Below are 18018 nucleotides of genomic sequence, written 5' to 3'. Positions count from 1 at the left end.
CCGCCCAGTACGCTCCCACAGAGAGGGCCTCCTCAGGGTGCCGCCGGTCAAAGAATGCCGACTGGTGGCCCCCAGGGGGAGAGCGTTCTCTGTGGGTGCACCGGACTTATGGAACCATCTTCCGGTAGAGCTCCGGATGGCGCCCGACCTCCGCTCCTTCCGGCGCGACCTTAAAACCCATCTCTTTAAGGAAGCGGGCCTGGCCTGATGGGATGGGGTGGGTTTGTTATTATGACTTTAATTTTAAATTTGTACTATTTGTACTATGGGCATTGTTTAATCATGTTTTAATAATTTTAACTTTTGTATTTGTCTTTTACGTATTGCCCTGTTAACCGCCCTGAGTCTCTTGAGAGAAGGGCGGTATATAAATTAAATAAATAAATAAATAAATAAATAAATAAATAAATCGCCTGTGTGTCTTGTTTATATTTTTTAGGCATGAGCCTATCAATGGTGGTCTTGAAAATTCTGTAAATACTAATAACACTTAGACTTATATGCCGCTTCACAGTGCTTTACAGCCCTCTCTAAGCAATTTACAGAGTCAGTATATTGCCTCCAACAACCTGGGTCCTCATTTTACTGACCTCAGAAGGATGGAAGGCTGTGTCAAAATTGAGCTGTTCAGAATCACACTCCTGACAGTGAGTAGTAAGTTAACCTGCAGTACTGCATTCTAATCAATGTGCCACCACAACTTAAATCATATTGTAATAGAATAAGTATAAAGTTGTAAAGCTGTGTCTTTCTTTGACTTTGGCCAAATTATCATTTCAGCTCAATTTTTTCATAGGATTGCTGTTGATGGAATAAAATGAAGGGAGATTACCACCTTGCCTTTTTCCCCTGAAAAAAGATGGGATATACATGTAACAAACAAACCATTAAATACATAGCATGAAAATTATGCATAGATAAAGTATATGTAAGCATGAAAACAAATAGATTAACAGATGGCATGCACATTTCATAGATGTCGTAAAGAATACTAGCTTGGAACAGAATGTCTGCAGCTGGACATTTAAAATGTGCAAAAAATTAAAAGGAAACAAGGAGAATTGGCCAAGTTATAATATTTACCAAAACCACAGTCTGTCCCAAAATATTTTGCAGTCAAACTCCCCAGTATATATATAAAGCAGAGGCAGAAAAAATATGGTACTCCAGATTTTATTTATTTATTTAGCAGATTTATATAGTTACCCATCTCACAAAAAGTGACTCTGGGTGGCTTACAAGCAAAATTAAAATTAAAACCATTATTACAATATTTAAAAATGCGGACAAACATAAAAGCTTAAAACAATAAAGTAATAAAATATAAAAGTCCCCCAAGACAATTATAATTAAGCCTTATTCAACTATTATGCAGACTCACGAAGGGATCATCCGAGTTGATGGAAGAACATGTTTTCAAATTTTTCTGGAAAACCAACATAGATGGAACTAATCTCACCTCAGGGGAAAAGATTTAGAACTCTTGACATTGCAATGGTCATGGCTATTGGTGATTGAAATCAATAATTTATGAAGGACTGTAGATTTTCTATTTCTAACAAATTACTTATACATTCAAATGTTAACATCCTCCATTATATTTGATAAAATGAATTAGCTTAGAGGGATATAGGAAGAAAAAATATTGTATGGAGACAATTCTGGGATGTGTCACCATTCAGTGATCATCACTTCAGATATTCATCTGTCTTCATAATGAGAGGCAGTTTGGTGTAAAGGTTAAGACACCAGTATTAAAACCAGGAGACTGGGAGTTTAGTCTTGCTTTAGGCACAAATGGGTCATCCACAGCTGACTGACCTTGGGCCAATTATTCTCTCTCAGTCCTAGGAAGAAGGCAGTAGCAAACCATTTCTGAAAAACATTGCCAAGAAAACTGCAGAGGCTACACCTGGCAATGGACAGGAGTCAAACACTAACTCAAAGGCACCCAAACACAAATATTTCATAATGATAGGAATCACCTGAAATGCTGTAGTGATTGTGCTCCTTATTTTTTTGCCAATCTTATGTTCTTCCAATTATTTTTTGTTATTTTATAAATGCTTTTTATATAATTATTTTATTTATTTTATTTTATTATTTAAACTTGTATACCGCCCTATTCCCGTAGGACTCAGGGCAGTTTACAGGGAAAAATTAAAAATACATACATACAAAGTTAAAATCGATTAAAACTAAAATTAAATTAAGTCCCTGAATTTAAACTAAAACCCTATTAATAAATAATTAAAACCCCTCAGTCTGGGCCAGACAGCTCAAAAAGCCAAGTTTTCAAATCCCTGCGAAATGAGCGAAGGTCGGGGACAGTCCTAAGCTCCGTGGGAAGATGGTTCCAAAGGGCTGGCGCCCTTCCCCTGGGGATAGCCCACCGGCATTCCTTGACCGGTGGTACCCTAAGAAGGCCCTCCCTGTGGGAGCGCACGGGACGATGGGAAGTTGATGCCGGCAGCAGGTGTTCCCTTAGATAATCCGGACCCAAGCCATTGAGAGCTTTATAGGTCATTACCAGCACCTTGAATTATATAATCAGAAGCAGGGCAAGTAGGGCTCAGTTAGGGTGTGTGTTTGTGTGTGTGTGTGTGTGAGAGAGAGAGAGAGAGAGAGAGAGAGAAAGAGAGAGAGAGAGAGAGAGAAAGAGAGAGAGAGAGAGAGAGAGAGAGAGAGAGAGAGAGAGAGAGAGAGAGAGAGAGAGAGAGAGAGAGAGAGAGAGAGAGAGAGAGAGAGAGAGAGAGAGAGTGTTCCATGCTGGAAAAAGTTAAGAGTATAATTTTACAGAGTGATCTTGCACTATTATCTTTTTGAACATTTTCTCCTTAGATCTCCTTGGTTCTAATTGATGCTTTTGATGATTTTGTCGCTGCTGTTTGAACACTACACTATTATATCATAAGTGCATCTCCGTACCAACTCTACCCTACCCCAATTACTCCGCCAAATATTTTTTATTCATTGTCTTCACTGATTGGCAATAATTCATCCAGACTTTAACATTTCCTTCCCAGTGCCCCCTATTTGGAGATACTGTAAGGAAATTTAGATTTTCACCATGAAGTAATATTCTGATAAATGGTGGTGTTACAACCTGTACTGGGTAAGGCAGCCTAAAATAAAATGTACCCAATTAGATATCATGATAAATGTGTATTTGCATTTAACTTTTTTAAAAAAAAATACAAATAAGTTCCATGGAAGAATTCAACCTTTGCTCCCTTGCATAAAACTCCTCCTCTAAATTTGTTCTTTCCATTAAAAAAAAAACCCTCGAGTGATGCCAGTGAAGTTGTTGTGTATATGGAGGGAAGGATTTAATTTTTATTTTATGCCTGCTGGAATTATTTGCATTTTTTGAAGTTTTAAATACAGAGACACAATATTGGGTGCTACACTTCTTGGTTGGGAAAGACTTCCATGTTGGAAACAACAGTCTGATCTTTTTTTCATATTGACATGAAGGAGATCATAAGAACCCAAACTGCAAACAAATATTCAGTAAGTACTGTAGATGGAAAAATATGAATGTCTCTCTGACTTTGTTCTCATTTTGCCTCAGTGTGTTGAATTGTTGTTTTTTTATTAATCATATCTGTGATCTTTTGTTATATTTGAGTACTTTTGGATGCTTCTAACTCCTGCATATTCACTATATACTTCTTGTTTCTTTATTTATAAATCTAGTATTTTATAACATGTATTCCCTTACTATTTAAAACCTGACATTCCTAAGAAGTCCTTTTTCTCACTTGGACAGAAGTGGCATATGTTGCTTCATTTCCTTGCTTCCTAAGATGAAAAAACATCTTAACATTCATTAGCTTGTTTGATCCTTGTAAATAATACAGAGTGCATGGAATTTGCACAATAAATCCCTTCTGACCCTAAGATGAAACACATCATATTTTCACAGGGATGAAAGTATGTACTGAATGCATATGTGCACAGTCCATTACATACCCTTGGTGCTACTCTAGATATTTTTAAATTCTTTGGGGACAAATGACATCTGTAATTTAAACATTTTAAACATGTTTTAATCCTTTACAGATAAAAGGGATAAGATGAGGAATAAGATCTGTCCCTTGTAATTTGCTTTTGTTTGATCAGCTGACTATAAACCTTTTAAGGCCAACATTACTTAACCTTCCTAAGCACTAGACCAACCCAACCTCTTAATGTAGAGAGCATGACTTAGATTCCATAAGCCTGTCAGGAAAAAAAAAATACAAGCATAGTTGCTTGAGCTTGGATTGACAGACATGTATCCATCACTCCAGCCATAAGTATCAAAGTATGCAAGCAGTGGGCCTTGCAAAACTGTAGCCGCATTGTGCTCAATCTGGCACAAGCATTTTATTTTGCCTTTTGTTATTCCAAGCTGTAAATAGGCATGACATTACATTACATAAAAGCCATAATGTTAAATAAAAACATAAAACAACTTTGTGTGATTTGGCCAAAGCTCCCAGGGCAGCAGAAACAGGAGGTAGAGATGAAACATGCAATGTGGCACCAATTATGCATATGTGTCCAACTTCGTGATGAGAGTACAAAAGGCTGGGAGTTTGGTTATGACATTGCATACATGGCATTTCTTAGGCTAGAGATGGAAGAGGGGGCAACTTGGAACCAAAAATATGTTTAGGGAGCAAGGAGATGCTGGCTTCAACAGAGAAGAAGCACAGAGACTAGGTGAACAGAATGGATTGTTTGGAGCCAATGGTAGGAACAGAACCATATTTCTCTTACTTAAAGATGAAAGAAGAAACCAAACTACAAACCCAAAATCTCAAGGTGCCAACAACAGCTAAAATTAAGTCCTGGTAAAATTTGAACTGAAGATTGTAATATAAGGGAGTCAGAGATTAGTCAAAATACATGAACTGAAGAATTGAGTTAAACTCTCTTCTCTGAGGTAAAATGAAAGTTGTAGATGAAACTTGGCAATAAAATTCCTTTCTTCTTAAGGTAGACCTGTCTGCTTTATGAATTCTGATACATAAGAGCTCCTGAAGTTGGGGTTAAAGCAATGGAGCCTGGTCAAGCCATGTCTTCCCACCAAGAAGATGGGTGGTGGCATATTGTTTAGTTCAAAAGCTATGAAAGGCAGGAATAGGTGGCACCACAGCATATCTGTCCTCTGCCTATTCTCTGTATTTCTTTGATAAATATTTAACAAATAAATCTATTTTGTTGTGTATGTAAATAGTTAGCAATAAGCCATAGAAGATATTGCAAACACTGTGCAGCTTTGCAAGGTTTAAAGCGGGAAAATAAGGTGCAATCATTGGACGCCACAACCAAGGAGCGGGAAAACAGACAGTTTGTATTGGTTACAGTTCAAACGCTTTCTCTATAAAAGGGTTGCAACATTTGACATTTGACAGTTGACTTTGTGTATTCAATAAACTCGTTCAGTGTTAACCACTCTGAGTCCTCGTCAATTCGAACCAAACAACTGGCGACGAAGGTGGGATCGACAGAAGACCAGAGATTAGGAAGAATTGTCGTGAAGGCGGCAAAGTCTGAGCGAGTCACAGTCAACCGAGCGGCCGCGGCAGAATAGGAAAAAAATTCTCCGAATGGCGCAAATCGGGTCATTGAAGGAATTTGACCCTAACTTCCCCGAAGATTGGGAAGAATATATTGGTCAGGTCGAAGGATTCCTGTTAGTGAACGGAATCACCGACGACCGAAAAAAAGCGGCGGCACTTTTGACAATTTGCGGCACACCGGTCTACAGAGTCGCTGTCGGGCTGTGCCAGCCACAACCAGTCTCCAGCGTGCCCTATGCCGACCTCCTTGCAAAACTAAAGGTGCACTTTACTCCCCGAAGGTCCGAACTTTTTTGGCGGCGCATCTTCGAGAAGAGAAATCAGAGACCGGGGGAATCCATACAGAAATTCGTCGCTGCCGTTAGGGAAGCCGCAGTTCGTTGCAAATACGATAATTTAGAAATTAGGATTCGGGACAGAGTTGTGCTAGGCTTACGCGATGAACAATTACAAAACAGAATAATCGCCAAACCTACTGGCGATTTACAGGAAGTGCTCGACGAACTCCTAACGTATGAGTCTACCGGGTATCGCGACCCCCCCCGCAGTAGCATGGCGACAGCACCTGAAATTAACCAAGAGGGCTATGTGGACTGCGGGGAGGTGGATCAGCAGTGGGAGGAAGAGATCGCCGAAGTCTCCAGGCGATTTGGGAAGATGGCACCCAGACAACTTAGAAGCGAAGGGCCCGAACCCGGCCGCCGGCAACAACCCGCAACACCGCAGAGACCACCGACCGGGGCACAACGACCGTGGCGGGACACCGCAACCAGACCGCGCGACAACGACACCCAGAACCGATGCGGCAGCTGTGGCGGCAACCATCCCCGCGCTTCCTGCCGATTCCGCACCGCCAAGTGCAGGGCTTGTGGCAAGACCGGCCACATCCAGGCCATCTGCAGAAACCGCGTCCGGGACTCCCGTCTGAATGAAGTCGATGTGTGGCCAGAGGGTAAGGTAACCCCCAATGCTAGTGGCAAGGAGACCCCTAGATCCCGGGCGAAATTTTCAAACCCAGGGGAGGTGGCCCGAGTCAATCGGAAAAGGCAGGGAAGGGGGCACAATTTTCCGGACGGAAAATTAAAAATCACAGTCCTTCTGCAAGGGGTTCCTTGCAGAATGGAAATCGACTCTGGGGCTTCAGTGTCGATAATTTCCACTGAAACCCTGAAAAAAATTGAACAACTAAGTGGAAAAAGAATTCCACTTAGCCCAACAAATATTCAATTAACGGACTTCCAAAAAAGTCCAATAATCGTAAAGGGAAAGACCAGCCTTAGAGTTAATTTTAAGGGATTTAAGGGGGTCTTAGATGTGGTAGTTACGGAGGGGAATAGGACTAGCTTAATAGGGCTTAATTGGTTTCCTGCCCTGGGAATTTGGATAGGGGGAATAAATTCTGTGATTAAAAATAAGACCCTCGAATCCGTCTGCAAAGAATTTGCAGACGTATTCGATGGATCTCTAGGCAAGTACAAAGGGCCCCCCATTAATTTTAACCTAGACCCCTCAGTAAATCCAATCAGGCTAAAGGCCCGGAGGGTACCTTTTGCCTTAAAAGAAAAAATCGAGGCCGAGCTCGACCGGCTTGTAGGCCTCGGAGTTTTAGAACCCGTTGAGGGCGGTTTATGGGAGACGCCGATCGTCACACCCCTCAAACCCAATGGGGATGTGAGGATCTGCGCCGACTATAAAGCGACCCTCAACATTGGAATGAAAAAGCATGCTTACCCGGTCCCGACGGTGAAGCAGGTCCTCGCCACGATCCAGGACGCCGCCATCTTCGCCAAGCTCGACTTGGCGCATGCGTACTTACAGTTGACTGTTTCCAAAGAGGCTGCAGAGGCGCAAACAATTGTTACCCACAAGGGGGCGTTCCGAGTCCACAGACTGCAATTTGGGATTGCAGCTGCTCCAGGCATCTTCCAAGAAGTGATGGAGAGGACCTTAAAGGGCATACCTGGAGTATGCCCTTACTTTGATGATGTCCTAATAGCTGGAAAAGATGAAGGAATGTTAGTAGAGCGGCTGGAACAGGTACTGGGTAGATTTAGAAAGGCTGGATTAAAATTAAAAAAGGAAAAATGTAGCATAGGGGTTAAATCCACTGATTTTTTGGGGTTCAGGATTGACAAAAGCGGGGTCCACCCTACCCCTGAAAAAATTAAAGCAATAAAAGGGGCTCCTTTTGTGCCACATAAGGCTGCCATTGCAGAACCACTGCACAGGCTTTTAGATAAGAAGACCCCTTGGCATTGGCAAGACAAGCACAAAGTGAGTTTCCAGACCTTAAAAGATATCCTTTCCAGTAGCTCAACTGTAACCCACTTTATAGAAAATAGACCAATCTTCCTGGCGTGCGATGCTTCGCCTTATGGCGTCGGGGCAGTAATCAGCCATTTAGACACCCAGGGAATGCAAAGACCCATTGCTTACTACTCCCGCACACTAACCAAGGCAGAGCGGAACTATGCTCAAATTGACCGGGAAGCTTTAGCCATAGTGGCAGGAGTTAAAAAGTTCCACGACTACCTGTATGGCAGGAACTTTACAATCCTGACAGACCACAAACCCCTGCTGGGACTGTTTACCACAGATAAACAGACTCCCCAAATTATGTCTCCCAGGATGCTGAGATGGTCCATTTTCCTCTCAGCATATTCATTTTCCCTCCAATACCGACCAGGTAAAGACATGGGTCATGCAGACGCTCTTAGCAGATTGCCCCTTAGCACAACAGAGGAGGACCCTGCCCCAGTGGGACAAGTAATGTCCCTACAAGATATTCCTGATCTGCCCCTAACTGCTAAAGACATAGCGGAGGCAACCAATAAGGACCCCATCTTAAGGAGAGTAATGGCCTGGGTCATGAGCGGTTGGCCCAACGCCAACCCAGACGTAAAATACAGTCCATTTTTCCGAAGGAAGGATGAACTATCAGTTCATATGGGTTGCTTACTTTGGGGAACTCGTGTAGTAATCCCAGGAATCCACAAATCAGCTATTCTATTTGAATTGCATGAAGGACACCCTGGAATAGTAAGGATGAAGGCCTTAGCTAGGAGTCACTTGTGGTGGCCAGGATTGGACCAAGACATTGAGGAATGCGTTGCCAATTGCCATCTGTGCCAACGTTCCAGGCCTGAACAACAACACATCCGCACACATAAATGGGAGTTAGCTAGGAATCCTTGGTCCAGGATTCATATTGACTTCGCTGGACCTTTCCAGGGGTTAACGTTCCTTGTAGTGGTCGACAGCTACTCTAGATGGCTAGAAGTAGTACCGGTCAGTTCAGTAACGGCAGGCAGAACAATACAGGCATTAAGGGGCCTCTTTGCCACTCATGGGTTGCCGGATTTAATAGTGTCTGATAACGGGCCACAATTCACATCTATTGAATTTCAGGATTTCCTCAAGGCCAACTCGATTAAGCATAAGACTTCTGCACCCTTCCACCCCTCCACCAACGGATTGGCTGAAAGGAACGTGAGGACCACGAAGGACGCGCTTAAAAGAATTATTCGAGGTGACTGGCATCAGAGACTAGCTGAGTTCTTGTTGGCCCAACACACAACCCCTTGTTCGGCTACAGGGAAAAGTCCAGCTGAAATGAGGTGGGGAAGAAAAATCTTGACCAAGTTGGACAGACTACACCCCGACCGACTCCAACCAAACATTGAATTTGACATTGCTAACAGAACATTTGAAGTGGGGGACTTGATTTGGGCCAGGAACTACGCCCAAGGGGATAAGTGGATTCCTGGGGTGGTAACTGAAATCTTAGGTCCCTTATCATACATCATTGAGGGGGAAGGGAATAGGGTCTGTAAAAGACACATAGACCAGCTGAGGAAAAGATCTAGTGGGTGTGTGCCAGCTGAGGGGGACCAAAGCTCAGTTAGGGCAAACAGTACAGATAACATTAGGCCTGAAAGTGGTGTAGTGGTGGGGCAAGATGACATATTTCCAGATGCCCATCAACAACAATTCAGTCCAATTGATTGGGAAATACCCCTGCGAAGTAGGCCAGTGACAACTGAATCCCAAACACAACCTAATACACAAGGCAGTACATCTGAAGCCAGTAACCCTGAGCCCAGGTCCAGTAGTAACCAGCATAGTAACCAGCAGCCAAGCAGTCAACCAGGAAAAGGGGCCCCTAGCAGCCAAAGTAACAGATACCCTTCTAGAATACATAGGCCACCAAAATACCTAAAGGACTTTGTAAAGAAATGACACCAACTGGGGGGTAAGGGGTGTTGTGTATGTAAATAGTTAGCAATAAGCCATAGAAGATATTGCAAACACTGTGCAGCTTTGCAAGGTTTAAAGCGGGAAAATAAGGTGCAATCATTGGACGCCACAACCAAGGAGCGGGAAAACAGACAGTTTGTATTGGTTACAGTTCAAACGCTTTCTCTATAAAAGGGTTGCAACATTTGACATTTGACAGTTGACTTTGTGTATTCAATAAACTCGTTCAGTGTTAACCACTCTGAGTCCTCGTCAATTCGAACCAAACATATTTATTTTATCAAATAAATTAATTTCACTAGTGATACATTTTTGAAAATGCAACCTGAATGAATTACTCTAATTTTCTTTCAGCATGAGCCAGGATAGTCCAAGGTAGCAAAAATGTTTAAATCTATTCTTTCTTGGTTATTTAAAAAACAACAAACATACATATAGTAAAGTAAAGTAAAAGCAAGCAGATAGGGATTAATTTATAAATGTTATTGGAAGAATTGTTCAAGTCCTTTGGTCATTTAGATTGAAGTCCGGTGGTGATGGTGATGATTTGAGCAGTTCTTTAAAATCAAATTTTAAAACATGTGTTTTTTAAAAAAAATTATGGTAATAATTAGGGTAATGCTAACTGCTAGTGTAAAAGAACAATCCACATATCTACTAAGAATGATATATAAAAACCAAACTGTTTAATGATATTTCTGAAATTAATGCAATATGATATATATTTCATATTACAATTAGGAAATGTATCACTTATTCAGTTCTTTATACCGATTTCTATATACGGCTTCAAAAATCATTGAGCCACTAGGGAGCATTGTAAGTGTATAGTTCTATTGGTATTCTTGGATGTGTGTTTTGTCCTGGTACCATTGGTCAGGAGAAATGTTTAATAAGAGGAAACAGCAGCCTCTCTCTTGTCACTCAGTTTAATAACATCCTGAAAGCAGATTAAAGGGTGAAAGAAGTTGAAGAGCCATTGAACCAGGAACTGGGAGGCTTTACTCTCTTTCTCTCAGGATAACCTCCCACACAGAAAGCTGTGAGGAGGATTCAGGGAGACTGTGTGTATACTCCCTGAATTGTCAGAATAAAAATTATTCCTCTTGAAGTTGAAAATCCATTGGAATATTTAAAGAAAAATGAGTTACAATTGTTCACAATGCATGCCTCCTTCAGTGCATAGTGCAGAAGTTACATCATTGCTGGAAAAAAAATACATTTAATATCAATCTTCAAAATGAGATGCCTCAGTTTTTAAACAATGCTTTTGTTTTGTATTTGCTTTTCTATTAGATGCCCATATTTTTTATTTTGTTCTTTTAAGCTTCTTTCCAAATAACTTTCTTTGAAGAAAAGAAAAGTGTTCATTTTATAAATGAAAATGAAGGCTCATCTGGATAAACTTCCTAAACTTTTACCATTCCTTCCTTCCTAAAAAGGCCACAGTGGCAGAGCCGCTACATCGGCTCTTAGACAAAAATACTCAATGGCAGTGGACCAAGCTCCACAAAAGGAGTTTCCAGGCAGTCAAGGCACTGTTGTCCTCAAACTCAGTGCTCATGCACTTTAACGAAAAGCTGCCAGTTTGCATCACATGTGATGCATCACCATATGGGGTTGGAGCTGTGCTGAGTCACTTGTTGGCAGATGGGAGACAGTCACCCATTGTGTATTACTCCAGGACCTTGTCCTCAGTGGAGCACAATTACACGCAAATTGACAAAGAGGCCTTGGCCATCATGGCCAGGGTTAAGAAGTTCCATGACTATTTATATGGGAGTCAGTTCACGGTCTTTACCAACCACAAGCCTTGCTAAGCTTGTTTACAATGAACAAGCAGACACCTCAAATTCTGTCTCCAGGAATGTTGAGGTGGTCTATATTCCTTTCAGCCTACGACTACAGGCTGGTTCACAAAACCGGCAAAGAAATGGGCCATGCAGGCGGCCTTAGCAGATTGCCCTTGCCGCACTTGGAGCCAGATCAGGCTCCAGCTGCATGCATTTTAGCCATACAGAACTTGCCGGAGTTTCCCCTATATGTGGGAGATGTCGCTGCAGAAACGACAGCTGACAAAATCCCAAGTCACGTGTTGGCTTGGATTCATACAGGATGGCTTGAAAATAGTAGGCCCCCCGAGTTCCACAGTTTCTTCATTCAGAAAAACAAGCTTTCAGCGCATGAGGGGTGCATTCTTTGGGGCAGCAGGGTCATAGTCCCCAGTTCACTCAGGTCCAGGGTTCTTCAGTCTCTGCACGAAGGCGATCCAGGCATCGTCCAGATGAAGGCACTGGCGAGGAGCTACATCTGGTGCCCAGGGCTAGATAAGGCTATAGAGGCCCAAGTACACGGATGTTACATGTGTCAACAGGTTAGACTGGAGATGCCACAGTCCCCTGTCCACCGATGGTCAAGAATACATGTAGATTTTGCCAGGCCCTTTCAGGGACAGTTGTTTTTAATAGTGGTTGATAGCCACTCTAAATGGTTGGAGGTGGTTCCAATTCCCAATATGACTACTGCAAGGACCATCCAGGTGTTGCGGTCACTGTTTGCAATGCATGGACTTCCGGACATCGTAGTCTCTGACATTGGAGCCCAGTTTGCTGTGTCAGAATTCCAGGCCTTTCTCAGGGCCAACCTCATAAGGCACACTACGTCGGCTCCCTTTCACCCATTGTTGAACAGGCAGGCAGAACAGATGGTTCGCACAACCAAAGAATCCCTCAAACACATTACTACAGGAGACTGGCACCACAGGCTGGCCGATTTCTTGTTGTACCAGCATACAACACCTTGCACAGCTACAGGCAACAGCCCTGCAGAGCTGCACTGTGGCAAGAGGCTAATAACCAAACCAGACAGGCTGCACCCCGATAGAGTAGCCTCCAACAAGGCACGTCCGAAGGCACTGAGGAACTTACAAGTGGGGGGACCGGGTTTGGACCTGGAATTATGGCAAGGGCAGTTGTGGGTGGCAGCAAAGGTTGTTAAGGTGTCAGGACCACTCTCCTACAAGGTGGTCCTGGAAGTTGGGTGAGTCATTCGCTGACAGATTGATCAGTTGCACCAGTGACTAACGGAGCAATCGCTGGGCCAGGACTTCCAAGAGGCACAGATATTGAGTCTGCAAGCCAGTATCCCAGCAGAGCAGTTTGCACACTCTGAGAGATCCCTTGCACAGGAGAATGGGGATGGGGCCGTAAAAGTGCTTGCCCCAGAGACACAGGCTATACCACAGGAGCTGGACAGTCGTCTGACAATGAGTAGCAGCCCTGCTGATTTTGAAGCACTTCCAGACTTTGGGTTGGGCCGACCAGGACAGGCCAGGCAAAGGGACTCGAGTCATTTTGAATCCACGGAACTGCAGAGCCTGGGTCTACCCAGTGCAGCAGGCAAACCGGTAGGCCGGGAGTTTCCGGCAACACCCAGACGCTCTGAACAACGGGAAGACCCCCCAAGTACCTACAAGATTTTGTAACCAAATGAATGTGTGTACTATCCAGGGAGAAGGGGTGTAATGTATTAGCATTATATGCTGTAAGTACTTGCTTATGTTGCACTCTTTTGCTATTGACTAAATACACGTGTATGTTTGGTAACAGTTGCTGGGCTGGCCCAGACTGGCTGTCTCCAGCCGGTTAAGTAGGTTGCTAGGCGGGAAACTACTGCTTTGAATCTATTGGCCGCTGCCTACTGGTCAACCGTATAAATAGCTGTTCAGCAGCTCCAAGTTGCTTTTGTTATATCCTAACCTTCAATAAAGCCTGTTGCTGTTTGAACCTTCCATCTCGCTCAATGCCTGCCAAGAACCAGCTACACAACAGCCCTATTTAAGCAGAAGTGATATAATGATTCAGGTGTTGGATTAGGAGCAAGGTGATCCAGGTTGTAGTCTACTCTCAGTGACAGAAGCTCCCTAGGAGTGTTTGGAATAGTCATTCTCACTCAGTGCAAGCTACCACACAGGGTAGTTTTTGATGACAGAAAAAGCAAGAAGATGCATATTATTTATACCTCCTTGAGCCCATGAAAGCAAATATATATGTATATGTTATCAGTTATCCTAATATAACTTCTTCTATGTCTAAGATTCTATAATTCTATATTTGGGTGACTGGACTAAGCAGGAGGTTGTTTTTTATAATCTAAATGCCCTTGTGCCTGTATGGGTCTATGAAATATGAAAGAAAGAAATGCTAGACACATCAGAAGTGTGGAATATTGACAGGAACATTTAATTGGACAACTGAGAATTGGACAACAGCAGGAAATGAAGTATTCAGCTTTCCTAATGAATAATAAAGACTATCTTACTAAATCCTTCACTGTGTTTGATGGAATGTATGCAGCCCTTGCCTTTAAAAGGCAAAGCTGGATCACAATTGTGTGCAGACAAATATCAGCTATTTTGACATGTGATCACAATGACTGCATCAGTGAGAGCCATTTATACAGCTATATTTGCTAGTTAACACATGGTCTGCATAAAAGTTTGAAAGGTCTCTGGCAGACCATGAACCTTGAAGGAATTGGATCCAAAAAGTAGAATTCAAACATTGATTTTTTTGGATATTAAAGTATTTGATCAGTGATCATGTTTCTGTCTAGAATGCCGACTGAACTGTGCCTCTGTTTTTTCAGGGAATATTTTATCTTATGCCAAAACAGACAGTATTCTCTGATTTTAGAGGTGGTAATATGTAGACAGAGACAACTATTGGTAAACGATTCTACCAGTCCATAGTTTTTATGGTGCCTTGTATTGCTTTTTATTTATCCTCTGCCGGTAGTAGGTGCCATAAGAATTAGTCAGTTTTGTGTCAACCCACCTGAGCATAGAGGAAATGGGAAATGAAAAGAACTCTGATATGCCTTTCTTGAATCAGTTCTATTAATATTTGCTGATTGTCTTTTCCATGCTAATTGATCCTTGTCTGTAGTACTCCAATATTGCTTAATTGAATATGCCTTTTGTTTAAGAAAATGGTGCTATATGAGAAGCAAGAATAGCAAAGATCTATTTTATATGCAGATTGAATTTCTCCTACAGGGAAAAACCCCAGGATAACACAGGACTAGCGAGAGATCCACACTCAAAATTATGGTACAGTCTGCTTCCTGGAGCAATAGATGTTTCATCACTAGAGATTTTCAAGCAAAGTTTGGACAGTAATATCTGGGATTAGCTGAAGCTTTATGCTTTGGGCAGTAGGTAGAGTTACAAAACCTTAATGTACCTTCCAATCCCATGATGCATATATGCATTGTGGCTAAAAAAACAAACTGCCAATTTGACAAACTGCCAATCACCAGAAAAAGAAACTCTTTGCTTAATCCAGGAGTCCCCAACCCCGGTCTGTGGACTGGCACCAGTCTGCAACAAGCCAGAAATCAGTCCGCACAAGCAAGTAAAGCCCCATCTGCAGGATATAGGGAGCACACGAAACCATGCCCTTTCCGGTCTGCAGAAAAACCTCTCCTTGGAACTGGGCCCTGGTGCCCAAAAGGTTGGCGGCCCTGGCTTAATCCATGTATAAACTATATTTGACTTGGAGGATCATGTTGTCTAGGACTGTGTCACAGAATGTAGGTCTGGTGTTATTCATCATGAATGATGGCATAAAGTATCTTTCTGGGGCTGTGCTCCACATGTAAAATATGTTTCTTGATTGGGGAAGAAATATTCGTGTAATATTCATGGAGTTAAGCAAAAATTAAACAATAACAAAAAAATCTGTCTTTGGAATCTGTTTATCCCTTCTTATTTTTCAGTAAAAAATCAGGCATGTATGGCTGTTTATAAAGTTTATTTTCAAATGATATGATCTGCAACAACACTAAATATATGTTGATTTATGTTGATATGCCAATTAAAAGAAAAGAATAGTATTTTCTTCTTGGTACATATTTCAGAAAAAAGTCCGTTTTTAGTGATTTCCATTGAAATTAAGCTCCAAATCTAAAGAAAATTAATTGCAACAATCTTGTCCCATTGCTTTATATAAAAAGATATAAAATTAACTTGTGTGTTATACATTTAGGCTATAATCATAAGTTTACTACACATGGAATTTGTGCCTTGGTGGAGCAATGGGCTAATGCCTCCTTAAGTAACACCAGCTGCCTGTAATTAGTGCAGGTTCGCGTCCCACCAGGCTCAAGGCTGACTCACCCTTCCATTCTTCCGAGGTAGGTATTGTTGGGGGCAATAAGCTGACTTTGTAAAATGCCGCTTGGGGGGGGGGGCAAAAGCCCTAATAAGCAGGCATATACATAGAATGAAGGCTATTGCTAAGCACATTGATTTGTGCTTCTTAGATTGTAAGCCGCCCTGAGTCTTTGGAGAAGGGCAGGATATAAATGGGATTAAAAAAAAAATACTCCCAAATCAGTCAGCATGATAGTACTTTGTCTCCTACTTTCAGGAAGTAGAATCAGTTAATTTGCAGTGGCACAATAAGAAATAACAAGGAACACATTTCTGATATCAGAGTTCTGAAGCAAGCGGCAGTTTTGAGTCCCAGTTCCTCAGCAGCCTTTCCTTTAACATTAAGTGCAAACACTAGCTTTTAAAGTGAATAGGACCAATAATTTTTAAAAAACCAATTGTTGTTACTTAATCTGGTTGCATAAAGCCAATTTCAACACAATTCTCAGCCATTTACATCCATAAAAAGAAACTAAAATCATCATAAAATGTTAAAAGTAGCCAGATAATTAGTAAAAGCCAATATCACACTCTTCCAAAGAATGATGTGCAAACAGACCATTAAATTCTTGTCATTTTCTCCAATCCTTTGTTATATACAATCCAATGTCTGCTTGCCACAGAGAGAGAAAGAAAAAAGTGGAAAGCATCTGGGAGGAATCTGTAAGAAGTGAGGACCAGCAGAAGGAAATTGGCAAAAGAGATTGTTCAATTTACTCAGAGAAGAAGGGTGAAGGCATTTCCTGAGAAGTCATTGGTGGGGAGAGGGAGAGGGGGGTGGGAGAGAGAGAGAGAGAGAGAGAGAGAGAGAGATTGAGAGAGAGAGAGAGAGAGAGAGAGAGAGAGAGAGAGAGAGAGAGAGAGAGAGAGAGAGAGAGAGAGAGAGAGTGCTTTATTATTTTTCAGCAGAATAATAAAAAGCCAAAAGATGTTGAACAGAGATGAACAATTAAGGAGAAGTGAGAACAGAAGAGATGAACCAAAAGGTCCAGGTTAATAAAGCTCTTGTTAAGTTGAGATAAAACAAATCTCACTAAAGTGAGTTAAATTAAGAAAGAAAAATAACAAATTCTTAGAAATCTAAATGGTTGAGATTCAAATGTGACATTAATAGGAAACAATTACGGTACAGGACGAGAGGCTTGTTAGTGTATGTGGTAAAAAATCAGTAGAGTGTGGTAGCAGTAGTTTTCGGACTACAAATTTTATTAAAAGGCATAAACTTTCTGGAATAGCAGCTCATTTCATCAGATATGTAGAAAATGTAGAATAATAACTGATGTGGGGTGAGGTACAAAAAGGGGAAGTTGGCTGTGAAAGGCAGAAAATATGAATGAATACCGGTTAATAATAATATGTCACCTTGTTTTAAAAATAGGAAACTACAAACTTCAGTATGTGAACATCTATTTTGCATGCATTCATTTTGCAGCATTATTGTTTCACAATAAAAGTTTAACTGAGAATGCCTGTTGAATTTTTAGAGGCAAAGAGATTTCTTCTTTAAAGTTTTTCAGAAAGCATTAGCAGTCAGGACCTTATTTTCAATTTATTCAAATGTAATCATTTTTGTTTAGAGTGGTTCCATTGCACTCATTTTTATTGATTCTATATTTATGTGATTCAGATGATGAAGATCTGATCTGATTTACTTATATAGTTACAATATTTGCAGAACAACTAGGCCAACAAATTATTTTAATAAAATTTAATTAGAATATAATCTCAAATTTATAGAAATGAATTTACCTGCAGTATGAAGTCAATGACTGGATTCAGATTTTTTTCATTCATCAAGCATCTTCACTGAAAGAAGAATTTAAATTAGAATAAAGAAATACATAAGTGTATTATCTCAATTATCATATAGAAAGATACTGAACTCAAGACTGAATTCAAGACATATTGTAAAGCATAAAAACAGTACAGCTACAAACACCAGGTATGGTTGCAGTTAGAAGACATGACAAAACT

Source organism: Vipera ursinii (assembly GCF_947247035.1).
Source record: "Vipera ursinii genome assembly, chromosome: 4".
In the NCBI taxonomy this organism is placed as follows: Eukaryota; Metazoa; Chordata; class Lepidosauria; order Squamata; family Viperidae; genus Vipera; species Vipera ursinii.
The sequence above is the reverse complement of the archived record's forward strand: the minus strand, read 5'-3'. Positions refer to the sequence as shown.